Source organism: Miscanthus floridulus, chromosome 3 (genome assembly GCF_019320115.1).
Source record: "Miscanthus floridulus cultivar M001 chromosome 3, ASM1932011v1, whole genome shotgun sequence".
NCBI lineage: Eukaryota > Viridiplantae > Streptophyta > Magnoliopsida > Poales > Poaceae > Miscanthus > Miscanthus floridulus.
In genome coordinates, this window is record NC_089582.1 from 98,918,555 (window position 1) to 98,933,217 (window position 14,663).

The window sequence follows — 14,663 nt, forward strand, 5'->3', positions numbered from 1 at the left end:
TTTATAATGGAAAATTTCCAGCTTCAGTCTTCTAAGAACAAGAAGCATCAGTCCAAACTTATTACAGTAGCACACCCATAATTAAAACTTATTATAGGTTCAAAACTAAAGTTCAAGACGGTAAACGAAGGACCATCCATGCGATGCGAAGAACTCCATGGCTCTCGATTCTAGTAGCTTGCAAGCATCAAGAATCTGTTCCTTGTCGTCATCCGAGCGCTGCAACTGAGCCTAAAATCATAAACAGTGTGTCCCCCTGAAAAGAACCTGCAAAAAAGTTTTTGGGTGACCTTTATCAAAAACAACATCGTTCCTTGTGATCAATATTGCCCAGCAAAACGCCGCAGCCCCAGTCAATAAAAGATGATTATGATTGGAACCTCCTAGCTTTGACCAACTATTGAAAAGATGGTTCATGTTTGTTGGAGGATTAATTCCAAACAAAACAAACACATCACACCAAAGAAATCTGGCATAATGGCAATCAAAAAACAAGTGTTGGATAGTTTCCGGTGTGCTACAGAAACACAAGCCTTACTACCATTCCAATTTCTTTTAGCAAGATTGTCTTTTGTCAGTATCACCCCCCTTCTTCAAGAACCAAAGAAAAATCTTAATCTTCAAGGGCACTTTCATATGCCAAATTTCCTGGGTAACCTTAATCCCATTATTGACTAGATATTTGTACATGGATTTAACAGAAAACAAGCCAATATTATTTAAGTTCCAGATGAAAGTATCCCAACCCTTATTTAAGTTAATAAAAGCAACTCTCACAATTAGACTTTGCCATTCGAACAACTTGTTCCCAACTAGTGCCCTTCTAAAAGACACATTGAGAGGGGTGGAATTAAGTACATCAGCCACTATTGCTTGTTTCTTATGCACTATATTAAATAAATTCGGGTATTGGATTTTCAAGGGTTGGGAGCCCAACCATTTATCTTCCCAAAATCTAATTTGAGTTCCATTGTCTAGTTTAAACTTCCCAAGACTTAAGAAAATGTCTTTGACTCCCAACAAACTATTCCAAAAATGAGAAAACCCGTTTTTCTTTTCAATTTGACTTAGAGTCTTATTCTTTAGGTACTTGTTCCTTATTAACTCGTGCCAAGTGCCCTCCTCATTGCAAAGTTTGAAAAGCCATTCGCTCAAAAGACACTTATTTTGTAAATCTAGATTTTATATTCCTAAACCGCCTTGCTCTTTTGGTTGGCACAAAATATTCCACTTTGCTAGTCTATATTTCTTTTTGTGCTCATCATTTTGCCAAAAAAACCTTGATCTAAAATATTCAATCTTTTTTAGAACACCTCTCGGGACTTCAAAGAAAGACCATCATGAACATAGGTAAGCTTGACAAAACAGAATTGATCAACACTAATCTACCCCCATATGATAAATGTTTTCCTTTCCACCCCCTATATTGTTGTATTTGTTTAGCTTCTTTAGACTTTGGTATTAAAATGATCGTTCTGAAGTTTAGGCTATGTAGAGGCAATTCTCCCTTATGGAAATCTGTGAACAAAGCCATCGGATCATCCTTAATCACATTCCAGAATACATGATAAAACTCTGGAGGAAAGCCATCAGGACCTAGAGCCGTATTATGGTTTATTTGGAAAATTGCACCTCTAATCTCCTCCTCCATAAACTCAGCAACCAAGAGTTCATTTTCCTCGGCTATAACTTGAGGGATGTGATCACGGTATGACTCATCCATCACCAAGTTGTTATGATCAGATGGCCTGAATAATTTTTTATAGTAAGTGGTGATATATTTTTTTAAGTTCAGTGGCACCGTGAATTAAACCTTCCTCCTGCTCCAACCTAAATATCCTAGTTTTCATGTGTTTCCCATTTGCTACTAACTGAAAGTATTTTGCATTGGCATCCCCTTCTAATAAATTCTTTACTTCAGCACATTCGTACCATTTTATTTCTTCCTCTCATAGAAGTTCGGACAATCTTTCATTCAAGACATGCTTAAGATTCAATTCATTTTGATCTAACAAAGTTGATTCAGCCTTTTTACCCAATTCATCCAATTTTTCTAGCAACCTTTTCTTTTCTTTCTTGTAAGCACCACTTGTATTTTTGGCCCACCCTTTCAAGTATTGACGTAGGCGTCTAAATTTAGCCTGCCAATGATCTAAAGAGTTATGCTCCTCATCCGCACCGTGTCAGATCGCTGTAACTAAATCCATAAACCCCTCTTAACAGCCAACCCAACTCGAATTTAAATAAGGATCGATTATTATTAGACACAAGTTCCCCTATATTAATAAATATGGGTGTATGATCAGAGATCTCTCTTGATAGAGCTTGGACAGTGGTATGCGGGAAATTTAATTCCCACTCTGTACAAGAAAGAATCCTATCCAACTTTTCAAAAGTTGGAATTTCTAGGTTGTTAGCCCAAGTGAACTGTCTTCCAGAAAGTTTCAACTCCCTTAAGTTAAAGGCATCAATGATAGCATTGAACAAGAATGACCATCTATCATTGTAGTTGGCAATATTTTTCTCTTGTGGCCCTCTAATGATGTTAAAGTCACCACCTATTAGAATAGGTAAGGTTTCTTTATAACATAGTTGGACTAACTCTGTTAAAAATGCCTCTTTAAGATGATGTTGAGCTGCCCCATAGACAGACACAAGCAACCATTGAAAGCCATCCTGTTTATTTCTCAATTTCAATTTTATAAAGAAATCTCCTTCTATCTCACCAATGTCGAACTCTAGAAGGTTTATACCAACTAGCATGCCACCAGATCTGCCACGAGGAGGTTTACGGTGCCATAAAAAGTCCTTACCACCACACAATTTTTTTAGAAAATTTGGTGAGTAGTCCCTCCTACCGGTCTCTGATAAGGCAACAAAACCTAGCTCCTTTTTCTGCACCAAATCAAACACAAATCTATGTTTTTTTGGGTCACCTAACCCATTACAATTCCAAAATATGCCCTTCATTGTTAAACTAAAGGTTCTCTTTTGATTTTCTCTTGCATAATTTCTTTTTCTTTTTTTTGAACTTGATTTATTTTTTTGAGGCACCACCTGTAGATCACTGGCTTCCCCTTCACTCATACCCTTGGCTATCTCACCACATAGTTGGTTAATAGCTAAGAGATCAAGTTCATCCTCCGAATCTGTTAAGTTATAATCCAATTGTTCGCTACTAGCATGTAGTTCCTTTTGTTTAGGCAACACATGCAGTCTGCTCCTTTCCACATGTTTAAGGTTGCTAATCGATTTACTAACACTATATCATTTGAACCTAACGAAACCCCCACCTTACTGATATTATGAGCAACTTCATCATTAGAGAATGAAAGAAAAGATGCGTTTAAAATGTTACCTGAATTATTAGGTTCCTCCAAAATTTTGCGTGCCTTTAGCTTGGCTGCTCTCTCAGTAGAGTCTTGGTCTCCTATCGCCACATTGCGCTTGCTCCAATGGGTAGGCGTGGTATTTTCAGTAGGGGTTTGTGCATGGTGTTTTGAATTCAAAGGCCCATCAAAGGATTTAAGTACCCAAGCCTTGGTCGAGTCAATAACCCGGTCGACTTCAGCTCCACAGTGGGCCATGACAGAAGAGCAGCTAGTGTCCCTTTGTTTGAATTTTTTGCTGCTGGTGGAGCAGAGGGACTCCCATCTTTCTTATCTTTCTTTGCGTTCTCCTTGTTGGAGTCTGATTCCTTAGCATTAGGTGTTGGGTCTTTGTTGAGTTTGTCCAAATCATCATCTTTTTTGCCGGATTCATCCGGTTGATTATCCATATTAATTAGTCTTGGGTCATTTTCCTCCTCTTCTGTTTCTAGCTAGAATTGGAGTTCATACACAAATTCTCTAATTACAACGTTAAATAAATCCGGAATTAGTTCTGGACTTAGTACAACAACTCTCAGCCTTGGTCTTCCAAATCGCTTGGTAAATTTCATATCCACCATCTTTGTGGCACCAAGAATAGTACCCACGGCCCAGATGATAGGAAAATTCCGTAAGTCGCTCGGGAGACCACGGAACTGTCCCCAAACTTTAGGAATTTCAGACTTGTACACCTCTGCATCTTTTTTTTTCTCTGAAACAGTCAATTTTGCTTTTGCACTCCTTGCTTCCACAGGACCCCAATCATCCATACGTTTTAGCTCAGCACTAGATGGAAAAGTTGTGGCAAAGGAGTTTTCATTAATTTCTTCCACAACCCATTTCCAGTCTGGTGCGAGTCTCTCAAGCTCTACTGTGACTTAGTTTCACAGTAAGAGAACCATCAGAGACCTTCACTATTGCTTCTGTAGGATCAATTTTTGCCTTTTGGTTACCTGAGAAAGGGATATAATAAAAACCCAAACCTTGAACTGCATAACCACATAGCTTTGCTGTAGGTTTTGCACCCTTCATGGAAGGGCAAGCTTTGGTAACGTGAGTATCACTATCACAAATGTCACAACAGATTGGTGTTTTGCAGTCATTCATTACGTGCCCTTAAGTTAGGCAAAGAAAGCAAAAGGGTTTATTCTTTCCACTCCCTTTCTTTGGAGCAATAGCACCTGCTTCATTGTCAATTTGCATAGCTGCAACATCTGCATTTACAGATACCCCATCTCCTGCATTTGCCCCTGCTTGAATAATACCGGAACCTGCGATGTCGATGGACCTACAGCAGCAGCGGCGGACAGATGAGTCGAGGCGGAGGCACTGCCTGTCGGCAGACCACATATCAGCCTAGGGTTACGGGCTCACGGAGTTTTTGCGGCAGTGGTACGGTGGAATGACCTTTGCCGTGAGGGGCCCTGGAGGCAGCGTGTAGGATCTCTGGTGGCGGAGGTACGGGTGGTGCACACCAGTGAGGGAGTGCATGGTGGCGACCGGCGAGGGAGAAACTGGTGGTGGGCAGCGATGAATGGAATGCGAAGGAGAGAGAGAGGCTGCAAGATTTGGGGGAAAAGGAATGAGATTTGGGCGAGGGTGTCACCGGCAGGGCCCAGGAGGCACCCACTATTAGCGCTCTTTTTTCCCCTTGTTTCTCTACCATGTAGGACTTGCGACTGCTTTTCAGGGCGCGATGATTTTTGCGCTCGTGCCAGTGCGCCGCGCCAGCCATGAAAAATCTTCCCCGTCGATGCACACGGGATTCCCGGACGGGTTTCTGACTCCGTAAGGCACGCTTGACCTTTCCTGACCTGGGTAACGCTGCAGGGAGTAGCAGGCACGGACCGGAGAAAACTTGGCTGGGGTAGTGCCTCAGGTTCGAAATCCAGCGTTTTTTTTTTCTTTCGAAAAGATAAGTGACTTTTTTTTGAGCAAATCGAAAAGATAAGTGATGAGTTAGGCTCCTAAGGGATTGGGCTGCGAAATAGCAGAGTTCGTTAAAAAGATCGAAATGATTGTGAAAAGATAAATGCTGCATTTGGGATTTCGCACTTATTGTGTTACTGCTGTAGTTGGGCCAGGCTGTCCGAAATGATGGGCTCTGGAGTTGCTTTGACGAAGTTGTGCTCCGGTGTTCGGTGTTCGCCTGCTGCGAAGTGTCCGAATGAACCTTGTGGTCTTCTTCGTTTTTTTCTTTTTTTCTCATATCTTCAGGGGAGAAAGTGGAAACTTAAAGCATAATTATGATTTAGGATCCCCGAATAGCTTTTATAGAGTGGAACAGTTTACTGAAGGTGGAAACAAGCACATATTGCAAGTTTAGGGGAGATTGCATGTAATCGCAAGATTAGATGAATTATTTTGCAAATCATGTAAGACTCTGACAAGACAAAAAAATCTAGAAAAGCTGGCATTTTAGTATGAGGGTGTTTGTTTCCCCCTCCTAAACTTTAGTCGTTATCCCATCGGATGTTTGGACATATGCATGGAGTATTAAATATAGACTTTTTACGAAATTAAATGCACACATTGAAACTGTTTTGCGAGACGAATTTTTTTAGCATAATTAGTCCATGATTTAACAATGTGGTGTTACAGTAAACATGTGCTAATGATGGATTAATTAGGCTTAATAAATTGGTCTCGCGGATTACCTACAGATTCTGTAATTTGTTTTTTTATTAGTATCCGAGCACCCTATGCGACACCCCATGTGACACCTCCTAAACTTTAGTCCCGGGATCCAAACACCCCAAAACACTGAGATTAGAAAATTCTTACTCATGACCATCTAGTTCAATGTTGAGGATAGAAATTTCAAAGTATTAAAGGAGAATAAGTTACTGACCTCTTGTTAATCCTGCAGGGTTAGATGAAGATTAAGCAAAATGATTGAAACTGCAATGTACTTAATATATTGCGAAATATGAAAACAGGTTTGCACAAACAAAAAACGGACGGAGTGAAAGAATTTTTAAAGTACCACTGATACTATAATCATATAGAGGACTAGAGGACAGAGGCTTAAGAGCAAAGCGCCGAGAGCAGCTCATGAGCATTTTGGGAGGGGTAAAAAAAAGCTAGTATTTTCCTATTTTTTGCTATCTTTGGACGATTGTGCGGCTAACTACTACTGCACGGAGCAATATTATAACACAAGTTCAGACCTGACAAACGAAAGGAAAGCAGAGAAACTATGCACTGACTGATAACAGACAGTGCAACTAACCCAGACAACTTACTGAAACAAAACAGGTCCTAAACCAAAAAGGAGTGAAAGAGCTTGCTGCTGACCCAAAAGAAAAAATGCAAAGTCTATTTAAAATGATTAACTTCTGTGTCTTGGAAGGGCTTCTTGTCATCAATCTGGGAAATTACTTAGTTCGGAAAAGTGCATTTACTTTGAAGCCTTGATATTATTGTTGACAGTTTGAAAACAGAAACAAGTTTTGCAGTTGCAGAGAAAAACAAGTTGAGCTTCCAGGTTAATATAAAAGTTTGTACGGACTCTGACACAACAACAATGCTGGGGTTTCCAGCTTACAAGTTTCAACGCCAAACAACAGAGCTAAGCAAGAATCTTCCAGTCAACCAGCTAGCATCCAACCAAAAGATCACGATGAGTTTAGGCAATTGAAGCCAACTGAAAAGAAAAGAAAAAACTAAGTAACTGAAGAACTGCCTCTAACAGACGACACCTTCCACCTCAGTCTCATAATCAGTTAAGTCCATTAAGTTTAGACTGGAAAGGGTGTTGGTGTTTTTCTTCCTGTAATCATATGCATGAAATTTACCTCAAAAATTGTGCAAAAGCTCCTAACTTAAGAAAAGACAACATTTCAAAGAGTCTTCATAGCTGAGAATCCGTATAACAAATGAACTTTCTGCAATAATATGATACTATTTCGCCATAAAACACTTGAATCAGAGAAGAAGGGTATAGTTCAACAACCTATTACTTTTCACTTATCCAGTGAAAAGCTCAGTTTTTCATCCCAAGATGCAAAGTTCAACATTTGTTGGTTTTTTTCCCTCCATGAGAGACTATGTGAAATACATGGATATTAAAAAGTTCAAATGTGCAGATAATTTTATGCATATGCACCTTGCTACAAAGCAATGCATTTTCATAATTTGTTTAAACATAGCACGGCACTACACAAAGAATCAGGACTAGCAAAAAAGAAATACTCCAATGGCATAGAAATTGCTGAGCTACAGCGAGGCTGATGCTGCATGCATGTTTCATTCTAAAATTCAAGACCTTCCCTAAAGGGGAACAAAGGGAGGAGGGGAGGAGTATGTCAGTTGTATTTTTATTCTCATAGCACTGGGTTAGTGGTCTCAGAATTGTCCTTTCAAATCTCTACAGCAACGACCCACCAATATCAGTCACTTTCCCAATGATATTGACCCCCTAACCTTACTAGAAAAGAAAGTATTCTTGACACTCTTCTATACCACGGCGACTCAACTTTGTCAAACAGCGACATTTTCCTACAAATTTGTAACTCCGTGGCCTGCAGAAGCTAGTACAAGCAAACACAAAATGGACAAATCTGTTCTGTGCGACGCCCCAGGCTGCAGCACTTGGCCACTTGGTTAGGTGGTGGGTTAGTTATGAAATTCCTGCAGATTTGCATCACCAATGCTTATGCTGAATAAGAAAAAAGTATGTAGACTAACAACCACCAAAGAACATCCCCATCCTAGATCCCAGGAAGCACATGATGACATCAGGAATACTTCGATTGCATTTCGTCGAACATCTCGGTCGCGCATAACGCGAGCAACATCTCGACCGCCAGCTGTAAGAGAATGGAGGGTGGGAGATTGGGGAAAGGAGGGTCACCCATGGTAGCCTTCTTGGAGGCAGAGGTCATGCCATCGCCATGGCAGCGAGCAGGCGACTTGCGCCGGCAAGGCGGAACCAAGTTTCGCCGGACCTTCGGTTGGGCTGTCGAATGTAGCTTTTCTAGGCCGGGGTCGCCCAAGCGCCACGAAGGGAGTGCTCGCCCAGCGTGCGAAGAGGTGCTCGCCCGATGCCGAGCGCCCAAGCTCGCCCGAACGCCGCGAAGGGTGCTCGCCGATGCTCGAGGCTGAGGTAGTGTGGAGGGGTGCTCGCCCAGGTCGGCCCTCGCCCAAGTGCGAAAACACCGTTACCGGCGGCGGCGAAGTCTACCCAAGCAACCGGCTAACCAGTGAAGGGTGTTCTCCTAGGCCAAGCGAGTACCTGCCCGTACGGAGTGTTGGCTCTCTCAAAGGGTTCCTCTCTTCGCTCTCCCGAAAGAAAATCATGAGCACGAACGGTGTGCACCAATGTTGGTGTGGCTAACAAAATCTGAGATAGCGAAGAGGTAAGCAAAGGAGAGAGGGAGCCCGGCAAGTCAACAGCCAGCCCTTCACCTCCCCACCTCCCGTATAACCTCTCCCTCTTATAGGGGAGGTGGGAGAGGAAGTTCTCTTTATGCCCTTGGTGGGGTTTGTATTTACAGAAGTACCACTAAGAGCTACAAACGGACCCAAAGAGGGGTTAGTATTTACAAAAATGACACCAAAGGCTACAAACGCCCTCCCAAACATTATTTTGTTAGTCACAAGCTATGTAATTGGGCCTTAAACATGATAGTGGGGGTTCCCAACATATTACACACCCCCAACATGTGGTTTGTGTGCTTTTACAATGTGTCATATTTGTGTGATTGTCGGAATGTGTATTTCACATGCAAGGGTCAAGTAAATATTTATTTCAAAATCTAAATATGTTACAATAGGTAAAACATGTGTTACAAACCATGTGTTCCTCTATTCAAAACTATGTTCTCTACCACTAGAAGTGTTACAATAGAGAATCAATGTAACACTTGAGAAACATTACAGTGCACAAGTGAATGTGTTACAAATCGTGTGTTCTAACACAACACTGGAAGTGTTATTAGAGCTAAAATAAAGTGTTACAATATAAATCACTGCAACACTAAACAAATGTTCCAATGGATAAGTAAATATGTTACAGTGTGGGAACACTTTTTTTTATACAAAAGAACACATATATTGTGTTCCAATAGATCAATCTATAGTTACATGGACAATTGGAAAACAAAAATAATGTGTTACTAAGAGAGATAATTAATAACACTTCTTTTTGCCTATAGTAACACAAGTTAGTGTTACTATATCCCTGTGTTATATTAGTGTCAGTGTATCATTTGGTGCTACGTGGCACTATTTGGACTTGAACTAATGCGATCAAGCTGCTAATGTTCATTGTAAGTCTATAGTAACATGGCCAATTGGAACACAAAAACAATGTGTTACTAAGAGAGATAAAAACACCTTTTTTAGCCTATAGTAACACAAGTTGGTGTTACTATATCCCTATGTTGTAGTAGTGCTAGTGTATCATTTGGTGCTACGCGACACCATTGGGACTTGAACTAGTGTGACCAAGTTGCTAATTTTCATCGTAAAATGAAACGGTGCATGCGTGGAGTCCAATGGATAAAACTGTGACATTATGCATCATAAGCTGTCCAAGTTATTGATGTGCACCATTGATTCAATGATACCTTTGTGGCTCCCATCGAATCATTTGTTGGCACTATGCATGACTTGGACACTATGTGAACATGCTTGATGATGTTCACCGTATGATCCGGTGGTGTGCCTTAGTGGACATGGAAGATCATCTAGATCATATTAGGAAGCTATTGTGAGGGTTTCAAGGGCATTTGCAAGTCACGATCAAGGATTGGCTTAGTGAGAGTGATCTTTGTGTCCAACCTTTGGGTCTCGACTTGGAGTTTTTTCATGTGAAGGTTGAAAACGTGTTGCTCTAGGTGTTTGCTAGCACCTAAATGGCCTAGTGGAGGACTAGGTGACCTTCCATTGGTGGAGTTCTAGGTCCAAGGCTCCTCTCTTTGTACTTGGTTTGAGACTCACTAAATCGGAGTGGAGAATGGATTCTTTTAGTGGATCCTGAGCATTTATGACACAAGTGAACTTAACTTTTAGTAGGTGCTCCAATGTGTATTAGAGGCTTAGGGCAACAACTTGATACCATGTCAAAATCCAATTATCACTTGTCCATCTCTTTAATTATTATTCATTTACTTTCTTGCAATCTTTGTGTGCCTTCGAGATGTTAGGGCCTGTTTGGCAGGGCTCCTTCCTGGCTCTAGCTCTGGCTCTTCTAGAGGAGCCCTGCCAAACGTTTTCGTGGAGGAACCGTTTTTCAGTAAAAGCAGAGGAGCCGGAGCTGTTTTGGAGAAGCCTGAAATTGTGGCTCCTCCAAAATGGCTCTGGCTCCTCCAGAGGAGCCCCTCAGGAGGAGCCGTGCCAAACACCCCCTTAATTGACAGGTAGACTTGGTTTTGCCTTAGTGTGATTCACTAGCTAGGTTTTTCAATTCGCTAGTCGGATAAAATTGGAATATGGCTTAGGTTGATGGAGCTAAGACTCTTCTTAGTATGTCTTGTTTAATTCTATGTCTTGTCATGCAAGGGTTGAATTACATATATATGTTAATGTTGTTATGCTTTTTTTTAAAGCTCAAGTCAGCCGAGCCCACCCGGCCCCCTCTTGGACTATTTAGTCGTTATAGCAATACAACATATGTGTTCCTATAACACTTCATTACTGAACACCTTCTAGTATGCCAACATTCTACACCATTCAACATTGTAGGTCTAACCGTCATTTTATGGACCTTACCTTTTTAGTCAATGTGGAACCTTCTTGTCATATGTGATAGAAAATGTGAAATGCTTGGCACTATATCATCCACCCCACTTTAATTCTATGGTTAACATCTCTGTTGATGCCCCCATCTATTTGCACCATCAATCCCAAATATCAAAAGGTTTCTTTCTTGGGCATTAATTGACCTTTGAAACATAACTAGTATCTTGGTATCTCCCTCCATAGGTCAAGTAGCGATGGAGTAATGCTAAAGTATAAAATCTCTGGTCTCTGGTCTGCCACCACAAATCTAGGCTTCCACCCAACTTTCATTAAATAGCACTACATAGTCAGTAAAAGAACATACACCAAGGGACATCTACTTTGTATGTCCCTTGTGATGACTTTATCCATCACCAAGGCCGACAGATAGGACTCAGTGGATCCATAGCGCAGTCATATTTTAAGCATGACGTCATCTATGTAAAAAATCACATAGATGACCCGATAACCAGGTGGTATAGGGAAAATTAAATTGGAGTTGGATGATTTGGTTGCACCAAACAGAATAGTTGAGCATCTCAAATCAACAAAGAACGAGTTCTTAGTTAATCTTAGTCTTCGCTTAATCATATCAAAAGGAACAATGTCCAAAAAACCAGCCAACAAACCAATATGCATGCATAATGTACAAGCCAACCAAAAATGTCACCTGAACTTTTTTGTGTTCAGAAGCCTTGTAGGATCTTCTACTGAGAAATGGAGCTACCTTAGGTGCAATGATCTGAATGCAGACTAAACCATTTTTTATATAAATGAGATGATTCCAGTTACTTTCAGGAGCATAGACTGCACCAAGCACCTTCTCTTTTTGTTCTGCTAAAGAATTAGTCACTACTTAACTCTCACTATAGAATAATCTCATGTATTGCTATAGTTTGCAAGAGGAAATAATATGAACACTGGTTAATTTTGATTGAAACTGTTAGATATTGCAATAAGAAACTTCATCTGTTAGATATTGTCAAGAGAATTTGTAAAGCAATAACAGCAACCATCATATGCGGCGAATTTTACCTCGATTCAGTATGTGCTACCCAAATACATAGGTAACATACCACAATATCACATACAATTAAAATTTAGACCAAACAGAGATGATCCTTATGTGCAATTCATAACTGTCATTTAATTTATCTTGACCAAGGAAAAATATTTTCTTTTGTTAGCTGAAACTTCTGTATAACAAACTAATGAGCAATAATATAAACTCAATGTTCCAAGCATACAGCAACACAACTACAGCTTTGCATTTATTACATCAGACACAACTTCAAAGGTTTACACGATCAGTGTAAAATAAACAAATATATTATGAATCTGGCTGAAACTTTTGTAATAAACTAATGAGTTACAACAGCTTTAATTTGTGGTAGTTCACACTTCAAAGAGTGGAGAGGGAGATGATGCAGAAGCAGAACCGAAGGATATAACAAATGATACAGAAGCACTGAAGACATAACTACCGTTTTTTAGATAATAGATTGAAAACATAAATACATGCTAGTAAGTTCGGTAGTAGTACATAGGAAGTGGGAAATCAATCAATAGGTTCAACGAGCATTCTATTCTGCATACAATAAAACGACCATGTGTTGCACTGTGCTATTATATAGATTTTCTACATGGGAGATAATATACTTGACTAACTAAAAACGGCCATAAATTAAGCAAGTTATGGGGGGGGGCAAGAGGTAGATAACCTTGGACCCAAGGGTAACTAAGCCTATACTATCTCGTATTCACACCGATTCAGGAAAACTAAGAACGACCACGCACGCAAAGGCTAAAGGGAACACCAGATCAACAACTGCATGAATGAAACATCGAATTAACAGCAAGAAAACACTTAGCTAGCTCATATCACAAGTAGGAGTACCATGAGATGCAAAATCCCCAATCACACTCAGAGACGAAATCAATTAACCATCCATGATATAATAACTCCAGAAAAAAGGCAAGCAACAATACAAGCACAAAACTACTAGCTGCAGGACAGATACGAGGAGGCAAGCACACGCTTTAGCAGAAGCTATAGGACGAGAGAGAGAGGAAGAAGCACGAACTCACCGGCTGGATGGAGAAGAAACATTAGTTTCCAGATCTAGAAGCAGCCGCCGCTGGAGGTAGGTGCCGTGCCGGCTGCCGGGGCCGGCCCGTTCCACTTGCATCCAAGCAGATCTGCCTCCGACCACCAAGTTCATGGCTGCCTCGCCCACCTATCTCTCAATAGTCACAGAAGCACATGAGATGAGGACAACAAAAGGGGGAAAGGATTTGTGTGAAATCTTTACGGAAAGGAAGAGGAAACGAGTAGATAAGTGAGAGAGAGGGAGGGAGAGAGGGAGGGAGGAGGCCTAGCAAGTAGCAAGGACTAGTCAAACAGTGCTTTCCGTTAAGCAGATTCCTGAGGAGGTGAGCAAAGACAGGTGTTAAGTTAACCAAACCATCACGCGTCCCTTCCACGCCAAGGTTGAAGCCTGCCAAAATTCCATCTTCGGAAGCCACAAAGATGGCAACGAGAGCCTCACCGATAAAAGAAAAGAAACGTTGTCAGCGCAAGGATCCATGGCGTACATGCGTTCAGCGGCTTCCATGAGATTTAAGAGTACCTTATTCCAAAGAGCAGAGGTCATCGGAATCCGAGCGGGAGACAAGATAAGGTTTCAGGTAGGGACACGACCAGGCCGGCAGGCGGCTCAGAATAAACAGTACCACCACGGCGACCGATGTGAGAGGAGAACGGCTGCTCCTGCACGACGACGACGACGCATCATCGGCGCGCAGCGATGGATGGAAGTGGGAGGGGGCGATGGATTCATACTGCGGAACAAGTCCCTAGGAGGAGAGAGAGCTGACAGAAAGAGAAGTGAGCACGCAACAGCAGCTGCGCCTAGGCATCCATCCATCCGCCGTATATGATGCAGTCTGGCCGATGCGTGCTCACTCTCTTCTGTCAGCCACACCGTCTAGCTCCTGGCTCCAGCCAGCGCCCGCGCCCCCATCCCATTCCGTCGTCGACCACCGCTGCAAAGTACTACAGTACAAAGCAGACGCAACAAGAATTGGACACGAAGAGAGAGAGAGAGAGAGCGCGCGCGCGGGCGCAAGGGGGATATTTCTAGAGAGAAGAAGAACCAAACCATGGTACACAAGCTTATCTTCATCGTCGTCTTTCCCGAATTGGGGAAGAAGAAGGCGGCAGCCGGCCGGCCAGATCTGGGAGGGCTATCCTACTGGCTGGCTGGGCTTCTTCACCCGTTCTGGTCCTGGTGGTACCGTATACCCCGTGGAAGAGGGCTTATATAGAGGAGACGGTCCCCTAATTGCCTTGTTCTTGCTATTGCTAGTGGTGCCGCATAGCCCTACAGTAGCTAGGGTTGGACTTGGGAGAAAGTAGGGTTTCATGAGGAATTGAGGATGGGATGGGATTCTGTTGATTTTTATTTCATCTAAGAATATACTCGGCCTAAGGTACTGATTATTGCTAAGCGTACTAGCTAGGGTGGTACTTTTTTCGGGTATGGTTACAAGAAAATTCTATGACAAAAA

The 14,663-nt window shown here is 41.7% G+C and overlaps 1 long non-coding RNA gene across 2 annotated transcripts; it reads right to left on the reverse strand.

The window, feature by feature from the left end:
- Positions 1-146: 146 nt before the first annotated feature.
- Positions 147-14,383, reverse strand: LOC136546238 (uncharacterized). Of its 2 annotated transcripts, none has more exons than XR_010781312.1 (3): positions 13,724-14,383; positions 13,182-13,637; positions 147-267 (listed from the first exon to the last, which is right to left on the reverse strand). It is a non-coding gene; the product is annotated as an uncharacterized lncRNA (long non-coding RNA). The 2 variants fall into 2 exon arrangements; XR_010781313.1 differs by lacking the exon at positions 147-267 and adding an exon at positions 6,881-7,014.
- Positions 14,384-14,663: the final 280 nt, after the last annotated feature.